Here is a 15,818-nt window from a genome sequence, read left to right on the forward strand (position 1 = left end):
ATAGCATGTTCTAAACGATAAACATCGTTCAGTTTTAATGGGGATTTCATTTATTCATTTGCATTTTCCATACTTCTAGGACCTACGGATCATAGGGGAAAACTAACATGAAAATTTAACTAAACTTTTAGATGGGAAGGAAGTGAAGGGCGGGGGGGGTGAAGACCCTATTTCTACCAATCAAATTCAATGGAATGCGTTGGAAAAGTGGGGATTTCTCGAGGGAGCAACGATCGACATTTTGTTATCGAGCTGTTCCATCAGTTCATCTCGGGAATTGATCAGGAAATTGAATTTTGGACTGCTCACTGCTCTTCAGAGTTCGTCTGGACGAAAGAAGAGCGAAAATTGTTTTCATCACACCTCGCTGACTTTATCGGATGGGTGGAAATTGTCAAAGAACCGTTTATGAAGAAATTGAAAGGAAAACGTAAACTCACTGGGAGCGGTTAATTTGTACAAGTGCGTGACGTGCAGGGGTCCGAAGCATTTTGCAGAGCGTCGTAGAAGCATCTCAGACGTGAATGCCTGTGTCTATGTGCCCGAGAAAACTGACGTAATTCAATGCAAAACAATTAAGCTGCAATTATATAGAGGAATGTTTAATTTAGAAATGAAACGGTCCACTATTAACATCAGAATACCTAAAAGGGAGTTTGCTAATTATTTCTGTTTAATATATTTTTACAAAATAGTATTGGCGTGGCACTGTCACAATTGACTAGCCTTTCCTAAAAAGAATCATCATTTAGCTAGTTGAATTAGGGATTGTTTGCGTGAAGCTGGCATATCCTCCACAATTAATGTTGAGATACGTTAATGCCAATTTACGTGGAGAAAAGAGCTTTTGCGGATAGTGTTAATGGACCAGTAACATAGTCGCACGATGGATCCTTTTAAAGCAAAGTCAAAATGCTTCGTACAAATAGTTTCCATACTCTGTTAATCGAATTTGCTGAAGATGTTTGGGCAGACAAGTGCTTGAAGTGCCACTCTTGCTGGAGTGGCGTAATTTAATAAATTTAGAAGTTCCGTACGAATCAAATGAATTAAAATGCTAACTGCAGTTGCAAGTAATTACCATCCGTGACTGGAGTACTTAACAGCAATCAAGCGAGCCTGCGATTTCAGAGGGTAGCTGTACCGCTCCTTGAGTATTCAAATTCGATTACTGCCGTTGTGTTTTCTTAATTAAGCAAATCTGCCGTCTGCAGTTATTATCTGGCATGTCTTCAACCCACAATAGACAAATAAGTAAAACTTTACATTTGTGTTAATTCCACTACGATTAATAGCATTATCCGCTTCGTTTACAATTTTTTTAATTAATAAAGCCTTGTTTCTGTCTTTTATTTGTTGCTGAATTCGTTTAAAATGAAATAAAATCAACTGTGTATGTGTTCAACAACCCAACTAAGGCTGTGAAGTGCAAGTATACTGTATCTGTTGCAGGGTCCGTTTGAATCCCAAATCAAAAGGAGATTCTCAGTTTAATTCAGTCCGGACTCCTTGAATTATGTTCCTCGTAAATATCTGCTGTGTGTAAGTAAGCTTACCAACCACTGTGGTGTGATTAGATCTCTCTCTCTCTCTCTCTCTCTCTCTCTTTTTCAACAAGAGAAAATGTTTTTCTGTGGAAGAGATGCGCATTTTAAATTATGATGGATTGCCATAATGCAAAGAAGAAGCTTTCCTTCTCTATTGATTGCAACAAAAAAGTATAAAGGCAAAAATCGAATTTCAGGAAGGTTTCTTATCTCCAAGATCAGATACCGTCAGTCATTAGTTTAGAAATGTCCATGAACTGGCTACAAGAATACCCTTTTTGACCAGAAAATATCGAGGCGAGTTTCTTTTAATTCTTGGTGGCCATGCATTGCACAACTCAGCTTAATGGGAAAGGTCGAATTTTTTGCTGAGATTGACATTCTGTTGTTGTTTGCTAAATGTTAGAACTTCAGCCTCTTCACAAGTCATCTATTTTTATATATCAAAATAGTATTAAGAATATAGTTCGCTGAGAGTCGCCTCATGGCTGTACCTGCTCAGTTCTTTTTTTTCTGCTGCTATTAATCATTTTGTTTCTGTGAGGCACTGGACATTTTGTGTATATATTTGGGAGTGGTATGAGCAGCATTACAGAAGTTCTTAATATTTAAAGAAGCTCATCGATTTGTCATTTTCCAGATGAAGTGGTGGAGAGCGACAATGTGAGTGGTCGTCTTTTCTAAAGAATTTCACCTCACGTGATTCCTTCAGCTTACAACAGCAGCATCGGTCTGGAGCAGAACCTCTCAAGAGATTAATGGTCCTGTACTCACATTATTAATCATGTCGTTACCTTTTGAGACATCCTTGTGTACATATGTGTGGATGGGATAATGCAGATTGTGTTTAGTACTTTGCAGTATTGCGTTATGCAGCTGGTCACGTGGACTTGTGATAATGAATGAACATTGTAGACAGTGAACCACATTGATGCAGATTAATGATGGCAAATAACTCATCAAAGAACACCATCCCTATCTAGTTCTATTTTAAGCTCTCACAGCTATCTCTTTCTCAGGATTATGTATGAAGAAGTATGAGAACATAATTTATTAAGATTGAAAAAGCAACGACCCATTTGCTAGGTATGATATTATATTGCTTTCTACACAACGGCTAGAAGTATTGTTCAGTGTAGGGGTCGTTAACATTATTAACCTTGTGGTTACTTTTTCGGATATCCATATGCGTGTTTCTAGATCCTCATTTGATTAAAATTCATGACTTTTCTTTATAGATTTTATGTTCTATTTGAGTAGTTCTTATTTTCTAATAATTTTACTAATAATCTCAGCTACGTTTTTTAGAGGTAAATCCATTGTCTCTTCCAAGTATTAATTTTTTGGCTTGATAACCATAACATTGGTTCTAAATTTCTCATAAACCACTGATTTATTTAGGAAAAACTTCGTTAAGCAGAGATTAAGTATTGGTCTTAAGGCTGTCACAGATTTTTCTCTGGTATGTGATCTTGGGCTGCTACCTGAGAGTCTCTAAAATCCTGACGGAACTGCTATTCAGGTGACTACCGAATTTCATTGATGTCCGGTTGCTTTCTGACAACTAAATCCTTTGCTTATACCTCTACGATGGTGGGACTGTTAGTAACCCTTGGTATAATCCCCATGTGCAAGTCCTTCAATACGGTACCCCTAATATACTGGTGGTGACCACTCATGTGCAAACCAACGAAAGAAAGGGCAATATTCCTCCATGTGACGCCTACACCACACAGAGGAATACTGCCCTTCTGTGTTACCAGGAAACACCAGGTGGTAGATGACTTTTATTACCACCCCTTTGCTTATTGGAGGCTTGAATTGGTGGAACCCATGTTTAGTCGGCAGAGCAAGCCTCTAACAACCCCCTTCCTATCACGCAGTATGAATGTCTTTTCAGGTTATGATGGACATCACTGCGAGATCCAGTATTTCTTACATTTCGAGGGTACAGATCTAAAACGGTGATCGCAGACCGACTGCTAAATAGTCCACCAGATCGAAGCTACTGGTAACTCCTAGAAGGCTTCCGGATCAGCTAATGTATAATCTCGCTGCCTCTACTTATGTAATTATAAGTACTGTTGTTAACCACGCGACATGTGTGGTTGGTTTACGAAGTCTCTGTAATGGAATGTAGAAACATGTCCGATTCACGATGTATCTGTTAAATAATTCCTGTGTAATTTCAGGTCTGGTTTTATTGTTATCTTTTTCAAAGGGAACACCCCCTAAAAAGCCTCTGGCTTATGTGTTCTCCCTCCCTTCTTGCTGTTATCTCCCAACAATTGTAACACAAAATAGGGATAAATAAATTATCTACTCTGCCAGATAGTGACAAGTTCAAGTGTTCGTGTTAATAAAGGCGGTATTCAGGGTTTCGCCTATAAGCCGCCGTATTTTCTAACCGCAAATTCGCAAAGGCCAGCTTAAAAAAAAATGAATACATCTAATGAAATGTGTGTAAATTAAGTGTATCTTATGTGGGTATCGTTGTGTGCCGGCTCCTGGCATTTAGCAGTCCAGAGGCAGGAACAATTTCTTCCTATCCATGGACTCCCGTCCCTAGCCACGAGGAGGCAGCCAGGAACTACTAATCAAAAACATCTAAGTGAAGTTAAACTCCTTAAATGAAGAGTGAAATAGGAAGACTAGTTTATAAAAGGAGGGCAAGAAAAGAAGTATAGTAAATTGAAGAGGATATAAATAGAGTATATAACCCCACGAAGAAAGAAAATAAAAGATATATAGGAAAGATTTAAATTACACTAGTGTATATGCCAGTGCAACCCTCAAGCAAAATCTGCAACAACAATATCGATCTTTCCAAATCATTCATTATATAAAACTATGTACAGTGATTCAACTCCAGTCCCACAAGTAACTACTTACTTTTTTACAATCAACATATAAAATTGCCAAATATCTTATTAAGCATGCGTACCCACACACATTCACCAAGATACCTAACTATATACATCGATTCAACTACAATCACCATTAGGTAACTAATTACAATATTTACAATGATCATGCCTTCATTAATATATTACTCCTGAAACTAATAATAGGTACAATTGCCGAATAGCACAATAAGTGCACCCGCACATACACCAGCATATTTAGAATTACATGACCGAATACATGATCAAGCAATCCAGCACAATTAAATCAACTACTGATTAATAATTAACTACAGACTAGTTAATTAACTATAAACATCAAATACAATTACAAGTAGCCAATATATTAAACATCTATGCACAAATGGCGAAAACACCAAGTCCTGACCAAAAATGGCAGAACACCAAGTCCAGACCAAAAATGGCAGAACACCAAGTCCTGACCAAATAGGTCCACTTACATAATAATATTTACATCTATGTACAAATGGCGAACACCAAGTCCTAATTTACACAGGTCTTCAATTTCCTAGCTATTACAAGTTCATCAACCTTCTCCTCCTCCTGAAGACACCATCAGCAAAATTTGCAAATTCCTTGTAATTATCATGAGTATTAATCAAATTTGGCAAATCAGTAATATCAAAAACATTTGTTCTCAATTGCAAATTCAACCGCAGATCCGCATACAATGGACAGCCAAAATAATGTGTCCTGACGTTTCTTGAAATCCACATGAGCAATCTGGTGAATCTACCAAACCTAATGCAAACAATTTCGAATTTAAACTTCCATGTCCAGACACCAGACAGCAGAAAAGTCTGATCAAACCCGGAAAAAACCATGAAAAAATGATCCGTCCATCTCCACTACCTGTGGGAAGAATCAATAGGTAGTTCTGCCTGTCTGGCAGAGCTCCCAACTTGTCTTCCAATCCTGCCGGAACATATTCCTTAAACTATTTACATCCTCCTTTACAGTTACATCAAGATTTATACCAAATAAGCCAATATTACGCTGAAGATTTAATTTCCTATGATACAGAAGATAATTAAAAATAATTTCATGTTTCACAGGAAGTTTTCCCTGTAATACCTGCAAGGAGGAGGTTGCTGTAGTTCGACAAGCACGTAATGTTGCCAATAAAAAGAACCTTTGTGCCTGCGTCATATATTTCTCAACTAAATATTTAGTGATATTGTCACCCCACACGCCAGCTCCGTAACAAACAATAGGCAAAAATATACATTTATAGTATAATTTTAATGTGCTAGGTTTTATTCCCAGGGAACACCTGGTTATCTTTATTAATTTCCCTGTAACAGTTTTAATTTTCTGCACAATATATTTTGCATGCTGGATGAAAGACAATCTATCATCCAGCATGACACCCAAGTAATTGTACACTCGTACAAACCTTATTGCCCGATCATTCAATTTGATGTTTGGTGGACGATTTGGGTCCAGGTGTCCCTTAAATAACATTTGCCTTGTTTTATCCAGCGATATCTCCAATTTAAGCAACACGCAGCAACAATTGAGGTCTTCAAGGACTTTATTTGTGCGCAACTCCAACTGACGTCTTGAGTTACCATTAATTAGAATGATTAAATCATCTGCATACGCTACCTTGTGCACGTCCACTTGGTTCTGCAAAAGCCAATCATCAAGAACCACACTCCAGCAAACCGGATCAAGTACAGATCCTTGTGGGAAACATCGATTCACCGATCTTGAAACACAACATATGCCAGATGAAACCTCAATATATCGATCCGAGAAATAGCTGGAGATCAAATTATATATGGGTGCAGAAACCTCAGCCTCCCTGAATCTCGCCAGGACACTTTGCCACTGTACAGTGTCAAATGCCTCTTTGAAATCCACCAGGAGGCCGAGTACATATTTAAAATTTGAATCACGAATTGTGTCAACTGTGCATTTAATCGCGTCCACAGCACTTCTGCCTTTCCGAAAGCCAAATTGTGACGCAGAGCTCAGACATTTCCTTTGATAATAATCATTAAATCTTAATACAATTAATTTTTCCAATATTTTACCTAAAACATGGAGAAGGGCAATTGGTCTATACGAAGATGGTCTATTAGCTGATTTTTCACTGCTTTTTAGTAATAATTTCGATGTTTTCCACATCTTCGGGAAAGTGCCATAAGAAAGACAAGCATTCAACAAATTCAAAATAACTTCTTGACAATTCAGCCACAGTCTCTTCAGAATGGATGGCTCCATTAAGTCCAATCCAGGACACTTTCCAGAGCTTAAAGAATTTATAGCCAAATCTACCTCAATTAAAGAAAAAGATGGCTCAAACTCAGCACCACAATACGACAGGTCCGCAATACGCATATCTGTTTGACCAGTACTCTCAACAGTGGAATCATCCTGCCTGATTATCTCATCCAGTATTAGATTAATCGTATCTGCCCAATTCAGCGATTCTGAACTATCAGGCTTTAGAATGGAATGCGCAATCGCACCAGGGTGGATTTTCTCAGTAATCAGCCTATAAGCCAAACCCCAGGGGTCATCATTAGTTGACTGCCTAACAAAACTTTCCCAAGCAGCATGTTTAGACCTATAAATCAGATTAAAATATTTTTTTCTTGCCTGTCGATATATATCAAAAAGATAAATTGACTCATTTTCTGGTCTATTTCGTACCCTTGACCTATTATAATTTCTTCTTGCATTCTGCATTGTCTTTCGAAGTCCAGTCAACTCAGCTGACCACCAAGGAACTGAAGCTGGGCGACGACGCCGTTTGATTAATGTAGTTTCACAAATGTGATTAACTGGTTTCATGAATTCTGATAATTGACTATTCGGGGTTAATGATTTAAGATGTTTTATGCAATTTACATTAAATGAAAATTTTGTCAAATCATCAAAATTTTTCCAGTCTATATTGCTCGTTTTATGCCTAGTAAAATCATAATTTATAAAATTCGGACAAGATGCTGGATTAAAATCCATGTTGAAAGTTATAGCACTATGATCACTACCCAACCATGAGGAATGAACAGTCCAGGAATTAATAACTGTCCCCAAGGTTCTATTTGAAATTGTTAAGTCAATCCAAGATCTCCCACTAGCTGAAATAAATGTAGGTGGACCATTCCTCAAATTCCAAATACTTAAATCCTTTGATAGTATAAATTCCTCCAATACCTCACCCTTATTGTCAACAGCAGGGCTCCCCCAAAGTGGAGAAGATGCATTAGCATCACACATGATCAAGACTCTGTACCCTGACAAGCTTGATAAAACAAAATCCAGGTAATCAATAAAAGGCTGAATTGATTGATGATCCTGAGAACACTGCATATACAAAGAAATTACATATATTAAATCAAAACATCCTTTCACACTAATACACACAGCGTAGTGTGAACACAAAAAACTTATTGTGATTGTTAATGATCGATCTACCACAACGACAGCTGCCCACACCCTAGTCACCGCATTGCCCCCCCACACCAGAAACCTGCGCATCAGAGCATATCACGCTACAATTAAAAGAAAAGCCCTTAGGAACTCATTTATACGTATATATCTCCTGAAGAGCAAGTAAACTAAATTCTTTATCTGTTAGTAATTTAGCCAGATCATTAGCAACAGAAAGTGACCTCTGACAGTTTAACTGTAATAATTTCAATTTATAATTAGGATTGAAAATAATCAATTCGCGATTTTGCTAAATCCTGAGCCCTTAAGAACTCAGGACAAGTAGGGTTTACGATAAGAATCATCTGGCACACGTTTTCGTGATAGACAATTTGCACACCTTGCTGGAGATTCCTTCGAAGGGCAGGCCTGATATTGATGACCCCTCTTACCACAATGCCCACAAGAATGATGATCCTGCTGGGCACAAAATTTTGCCGAATGCCCAAAACCTAGACATTTATAACATCTAGATAAGATTACAAAATCTTTAACATTATGTGATGACCAGCCCAAGAAAACCCGACCACCAGTATTTAAAATTACATTACGTATTTTTGGTGAAACTTCAAATACGCAGTGACAATTATTATTATTTTTAGACTTCAAAATCTTACCTTAACTTTATGAAATTCTTCATCATCAATATTGTAATCTTTTAAGTTTTTTGTTAACAAATCATCTAAAAATTCCTCGTCTGAATATTCCTTCGGAATGTCATAAGCAATCAAAGCTGGGTTCTGTTTCTTAGGCTGTTCCAATACAAGATTATATTCATTGAATTTTTTGATTTCTTTAGATTTACAATATCATTACTTGTTGCTGTCTCCAGCAAAATACCATTATCTCTTACTTTACGTACTGATTTAACCTTAATTTGTTTTAATTCTGTTTTAAATTTCTTGGAGAACACCTGCTTTACCCCCCTCGACGTGGGCACCTGTACGTGGTGAGGGGACCTCCCAGTGACGCTGCTGGACTTCCAGACTAGCATCACTGGGATCCAACGCCCACAGCCTAGGTTCCGGGCTTACATCAATGGAATCCGGCGTGTTTGCCGTGCGCTGCGACCCGTGGAAATTCGGAAAGGGGGATCCTGGTGGTTGAGGGGCCCAGCTTCAATACACCACTTTGGCCCCTGCTTCGACAAGACGGGTGGTCCTGGAAGGCCCGGCTAGGATCAATCGGCTAGTAGGCTCGCCTGCGAGGGTCAACCGTGTCAATGCCACGCCCCTACCCTCATGGTCCGAGGGACAGGATTCAGGCTGGCGGCGATGCGGGTATAGTGTCTGGGTAGCCCTGGCGTCCCACTCCCGAGCGCATTTATTGCATGCCGGGTAGTGGGCGTCCCTTTGGGCTCCGTGGTGGGTGGGGAGCCCGGGCACTGAACAATTAAATAAACTCTATGAATCCTGATAAACTCATTTCTTCAGGGGCCCCAACCCGGTCCCTATCTGCAAACATTGACGACGATCCAGATAGTACTATTAGTACAAAAAGGCAGCGAACAGAAGTAACATCAGGGCCTGTTCCAAGGTTCCTGATTATGCACTCAACCGGTGAAAAACCGATTGGTAAAATGTCGCCCTTTTTTATCCAAAAAGGGTTAGATGGGTTAGTAGGTTCACCCAAATCAGTTAAGAGGCTCTGCTCTGGAGACCTCTTAATTGAAACTAAAAATGACAGGCAATCCGAACATCTACTCCGAGTAACATCAATCGGAGGAATCCCTATAACGGTGACACCACACAGAACACTCAATTCATCGAGAGGTGTCATTTCGGAGTGGGACCTTCTCGACGTCACCGAGGAGGAAATCTGCTCCGAATTAAAACCACAGGGAGTCATTGCCGTCAAGAGAATTACTGCGCGAAGTGATGGAAAAATTGTTAAAACCAGGAGCGTTATCCTGACTTTTAACTCTCCTAAACCTCCTGATGAGATTAAAGCTGGATATATCAACTGTTCAGTGCGTCCATACGTTCCGAACCCTTCACGGTGCTTTAAGTGCCAGAAGTATGGACATTCTCAAATGGCCTGCCGTGGAGTCCTTGCATGCGCTCGATGCGGTGCAAAGGACCACGAAACAACAGCATGTTCAGCCGCAAAACCCACCTGTATTAACTGTGAGGGCGAACATCCGGCCTACTCACGAGCATGCCAGAGGTGGAAAGAAGAAAAAGAAATTCAACGGCTGAAGGCAGAGCTAAATATATCATACCAGGAGGCAAGGAAATCGGTCAAACCCCTGAATATCAACAGACCTACCTACGCCCAGAAGGTAGCAGGGAGATGTTCCGTCGGAACTCAGACGGACATGACCATTCCTCCAAAGGAGTCTTTCACTCCCATCGCGCGGTATCTTTTAACTTCGCAAAAACCTACACAGAAGGACCAATCAGCTGCCACTCCTATATCGGTACCTCCTAATGCTCCACAATTAACAAAGGTAATTACGACAGAAAAGAATAAGAAAGGGGAAGTCCCCCCTAGTTCCCAAGAAAAGATGGATGTCGAGCAAAAGGAGGTACCCGAAGAATCAGTCTTGGAACTCTTTGCGGAGGAAGAAATGGACACGGGACAGCGTCCATTCTTCCCCAAAAAAGATAAATCCAAGACTGATAAAAGTAAGCCCTCAGCACCTCGGAAGCCGCCCGATGGACCCACCAAGCCAAAATAATGGCTAAATTCCTACAATGGAATTGTCGTGGATTCCGGCGAAATATAGAAGACATCAAGTCTCTCCTGCAAAAGCACAAGCCAGTTTGCTGTTGCTTGCAGGAGACATACCTAAAGGCAAATGATGATCCCACCCTGCACAACATCACAGTTTTTCGAAAGGATAGAATTGCGGACGGCTCTGTACATGGGGGAGTGGCTATCCTTGTGGGTAACCAGACCCCAGTGCAGCCCTTGCTAATTACAACCAGCATAGAGGCTGTTGCAATTCGCCTTTCAGTGGGATTTTTATTAACTATATGCTCTATTTATTTGCCACCTGGGACGGACATCACCCAGGCAGACCTTGAAGATCTTCTAACGCAGCTGCCTCCTCCTTTCTTAATTCTCGGGGATTTTAACGGACATAACACCCTGTGGGGTAGTGCTAACATCAACGGAAGGGGACGAGTCATAGAGCGTATGCTGAATGACAATGACCTCTCCCTTCTAAATACTGGAACAAACACCTTCTTCCACATGCCTACCCGTACCTTTTCTGCCATTGATCTCTCTATCTGCTCCTCTTCTCTACTCCCTTCACTCACTTGGGAAGTGGAGGAGAATCCATACGGAAGCGATCACTTCCCCGTGATAACCTTGTTACACAGTGGGAGACCATGTCTTCCTTTTAGGTTACCACGGTGGAAGATTGATCAGGCTGACTGGACTGCCTTCCAACATCAGGCAAATTTTGATCTTAGTACAGTCAGTCAAGAGCCTATCAATGATGCAGTTAAGTACTTCACAGAAAATGTTGTCCAAGCAGCTGCTAATGCTGTCCCAAAAACATCAGCCCGGTTTCCACCATTTCCTAAACCTTGGTGGAATTCACAATGCACAGCAGCAAAAAAGGCTCAAAACAAAGCGTGGGGGATATTTCGCCGATATCCTACCACGAACAACCTTATAGCCTTCAAACGTGCACGAGCCAAAGCACGTTACATCCGTCGTCAGAGTCAAAAGGAATCGTGGATCCGTTTTACATCATCTATTAACCAGTCTACCAACTCTAAGGTAGTCTGGGATAAAATCCGGAAAATGAAGGGGAAATATACATCCCACCCTTCTTCAATCCTAGATTATAATGGATGCGCTATTGCAGATCAAACTGCAATAGCCAATGCTCTTGGGGAAACATTCTCTAACATCTCTGCAACATCTTCGTATTCCCCAGAGTTCCTGGTCCTTAAACATAAACAGGAAAAGCAAGCACTTAATTTTAAGACCAAGGGCCTCTATCCCTACAACGGGGCATTCACTATAGAGGAACTAAAAAGAGCCCTCACTCTTTCCAAAGCAAGTGCTGTTGGACCAGATGGCATCCATTATGAAATGGTTAAACATCTTTCACCAAAATCTATGGATTGTCTGCTCCTTCTGTATAACAGAATCTTTACTGAGGGGCGGTTTCCGGATTCCTGGCGAAAGGCAATCGTTCTTGCCTTTCCTAAGCCAGGAAAGGATCCAAAAGTCACCACCAATTATCGTCCTATTGCTCTGACCAGCTGTCTGTGCAAAATCCTGGAGAGAATGGTTAATTCTCGTTTAATATGGTATCTTGAAACAAATGACCTTCTCTCCAACATCCAGTGCGGCTTCCGAAGGAACCGGTCCACCTTGGACCATCTTATTAGATTGGAAGCATCCATCCGGGATGCTTTCCTAAAACGCGAACACTTGGTGTCGGTGTTCTTTGACATGGAGAAAGCGTATGACACAACTTGGAGTTTTGGCATATTAAAAGATCTGCATAGCCTAGGCCTTAGGGGGCAACTCCCCATTTTTATTAAAACTTTTTGGCCAATCGATCTTTCCAAGTTCGTGTGGGATCCTCACTCTCTCTTCCCTTCAGCCAAGAGGAGGGAGTACCACAAGGATCAGTATTAAGTGTCACGCTTTTTGGCATCAAAATCAATTCCATCACAGAACAACTTCCTCCAACTGTAAACTGTGCCCTCTATGTTGATGACTTTAGCATATTTTGTCAGTCATGCAACATGAGGGTTATTGAAAGACAACTGCAGAAAGCCATTGATCGTCTTAATTCCTGGGCACTTGCTAATGGCTTCAGGTTCTCGCCGGAGAAGACCGTTTGCGTACACTTTTGTCGCAAGCGTAATATTCATCCTGAACCTGAATTAAGGCTCGGACAAAATGTTATTCCAGTAGTGTCAGACACAAAATTCTTGGGACTTGTGTTTGATAAAAAGCTGACTTTTCTCGAACATATTCGTCAGCTTCGTACAAAATGCACGAGGGGACTCAATATTCTCCGCTCTCTCTCCTCAACGCGTAGGGGAGCAGATCGATGCACCCTACTGCGGGTTTACCTTGCACTTGTACGACCCAAATTAGACTACGGGTTCCAGGTATACTCCTCAGCTAGAGATAGTGTCCTCCGATGGCTGGACCCTGTCCACCATCAGGCTATCCGTATCGCTACTGGAGCTTTTCGAACATCTCCTGTCCAGAGCTTATACGTCGAAGCAAGCGAACCATCGTTATCCCTTCGACGTAAGCAGTTGTCTTTAAACTATGCTTTAAAGTTGAAATCCCTGCCAGACCATCCTACGTGGGTATCCGTTTTTGAGCCACGTTGGGAAAACTTGTACAATACCCGTCAGACTGCCAACCGACCTTTTGGTATTCGTGTCCAAGAGCTAATCAGAGAGTTTAACATCATGGTAGACAAGGTGGCACAAACACCAAAAGAAACTCTTCCACCCTGGCATGCTCATCCCCCACCGTGCGACTTTTCCCTTCAGAAATGGGTAAAGTCTGAGACCTCATCATCTGTCTACCAGCAGCTCTACTCTGCACACCAAGCTGAGCACTCAGACTTCCTGCCCGTTTACACAGACGGCTCGAAGTCTGAATCGTGCGTAGGATCTGCTGCTGTCTTTCCGGACACTATAATATCTCAGCAGATTCCTCCCGAATCCAGCATATACACTGCATAGCTGTATGCTATAGAGCTAGCCTTGGATCACATTCGAACTTGTCAATTCCAAAGGTCAATAATATATTCCGATTCTTTGAGTGTATTACAGGCTTTATTATCTCTGAGACACAATTCTCATCCAGTTCTTTGTCGGATTCAGCAGAAGAGACATTCTCTTTATGAATGCAAGTTTGATATCCGCTTCTGCTGGATTCCTAGCCACATTGGGATAAAGGGAAATGATTTGGCTGACGCTGCAGCCAAATCAGCAACACCCACTCATAATCGTTGCCTGTTAGTCCCCTATACAGACTACAGGCAAATAATACGCAAAAAGATATATTCCCAATGGCAATAACTATGGCACAGACAGAGAACAAATAAATTATATCAAATAAAGCCTGTAATAGAAACATGGCAGTCTAGTCTGCGCAGGAATCGGAGCGAGGAAGTTGTTCTTGCCCGACTCCGCATAGGACACAGTCATCTGACACATTCGTTTCTGCTGAGGGCGGATGACCCTCCTATGTGCGAGTCTTGTGACACCATTTTATCAATAAAGCATGTTTTAATAGATTGCGTTAATTTTACCCATGTTCACAATATACATTTTACCGCTTTTACTCATCCGACTGAGCCTTATACACTCAGTCAGATTTTATCAGACAACGACCACGTGTCGGCAGTTTTTAAGTTTATACAAGCTATTAACATATACACACATATATAAATAACAATTTGACGAGGTAACCTTTTTAAAGGTTACCAGAATTTCTTTGTTGATATTTTAATCGTTTCCTGGCGCAATATAACCGTAGTTGTTTTTGCGCCATTAAAACCGAAATCAAATCAAATCAAACCTGCTTTACCTCCTCACTTGACTTCAATTTACTTTTGTCATTCGCCTTAATCAGAATAACATGCTTCGGTTGTTGAGAAGGAGATTCAACATTACTGAACACCTTTCTTGAGGTACTATTCGAAGCCACCACATTAACATAACTCTTTTTACCTTGTACATCTAATGTTGCCGATTTTAATTCAAGCTTAGCTTTAAGTTTCTCATTATTTATAGTTAAGTCTACAACTAGTTTTTCAAGGTTGCTCCATATGTCACAGATATCAACCAACACAGAAGTACTTAAATCCAGAACAAATTTCAATGTATTTAGCATACTATGTCTTAAAGAGTTCATGTATTCAGTCGTTACTTCAGGGACAAAACCGCCCTCATCAACAAGCGAATCATGAGCCCCATCGGCCGTTACTATTTTAATAACATCCTCCATAATTGGTGGAGAAGCTTCACCAGGTATACTCCCACTAGAAGGCTCCTCCAACTGTGCCCCGTGATACGTCAAGTCCCCAGGCACTTCCAATGAGCTTGAGGCCTCTGATGCCATGAAACCACCATAAAATAACTACTTATTCTTAAAATAATTAAAATTCCACTTCTTACTAATGCCACTAGGAGGCACTAGTTGTATCAAATGATAGTGTTGTAAACTACTCACAGACCAAATCTGAGGTCGAACCAATAAGCAGTTCCTGAGATATTCAATATTCTATAATTCCTTAAAAATGACAAATTTTGCTGGATGAAAAAACTGTTTTTCTATGCCCACAAATATCTCCTCAAATTCTTGACCAAATGTTACGAAACTTACAAAATATACAGAGTTCTCTGTCGTCTTTCCTATAACGTCGTTTTTAAGGCCTCAAGGGCACCCGTTCAAAAGGTATTGACGATTTTATTGTTCTTATCACCAGATGGCGCTAAAAGGCCTTGAGATAGATAGAACTCTTAATTACGAACATTATGACCCCAAGATAAAGTCCCAGGGCCCCATAGACAAAGAGTTATAACTATTCAAAGTTTCAGCACCTTAAGACACTAAGAAATCTTAAGAAATAGTGCTTAGTCAAAATGCAATGTCCAGTATCACACCTACATTCAATGACCGAGTGTAGTGTATGTTTGCGTCATTATATATAGCCAATAAAAGTCACATTTTCCAGTCATAAGGACCAGGCTGGTTGAGATGCAGAAGCTTTTGTAATTACTGATGACTACGCGCATTTGATCTATAGATCAAATGGCCACCACCAGTGGGGGCAACCATCTATCCTTGCCAACTTTATTATTATGTAACCAAGATATAGGTCACATGGGTGCAGCCATCTTGTAATGTTAATTTTCCATATGGTCTCTTTAAAAGGCAAAATGGTTTCCCAAGTTAA

This window comes from Mastigoproctus giganteus, chromosome 8 (assembly GCF_048544385.1).
Source record: "Mastigoproctus giganteus isolate SK-2022 chromosome 8, ASM4854438v1, whole genome shotgun sequence".
Taxonomy (NCBI): domain Eukaryota; kingdom Metazoa; phylum Arthropoda; class Arachnida; order Uropygi; family Thelyphonidae; genus Mastigoproctus; species Mastigoproctus giganteus.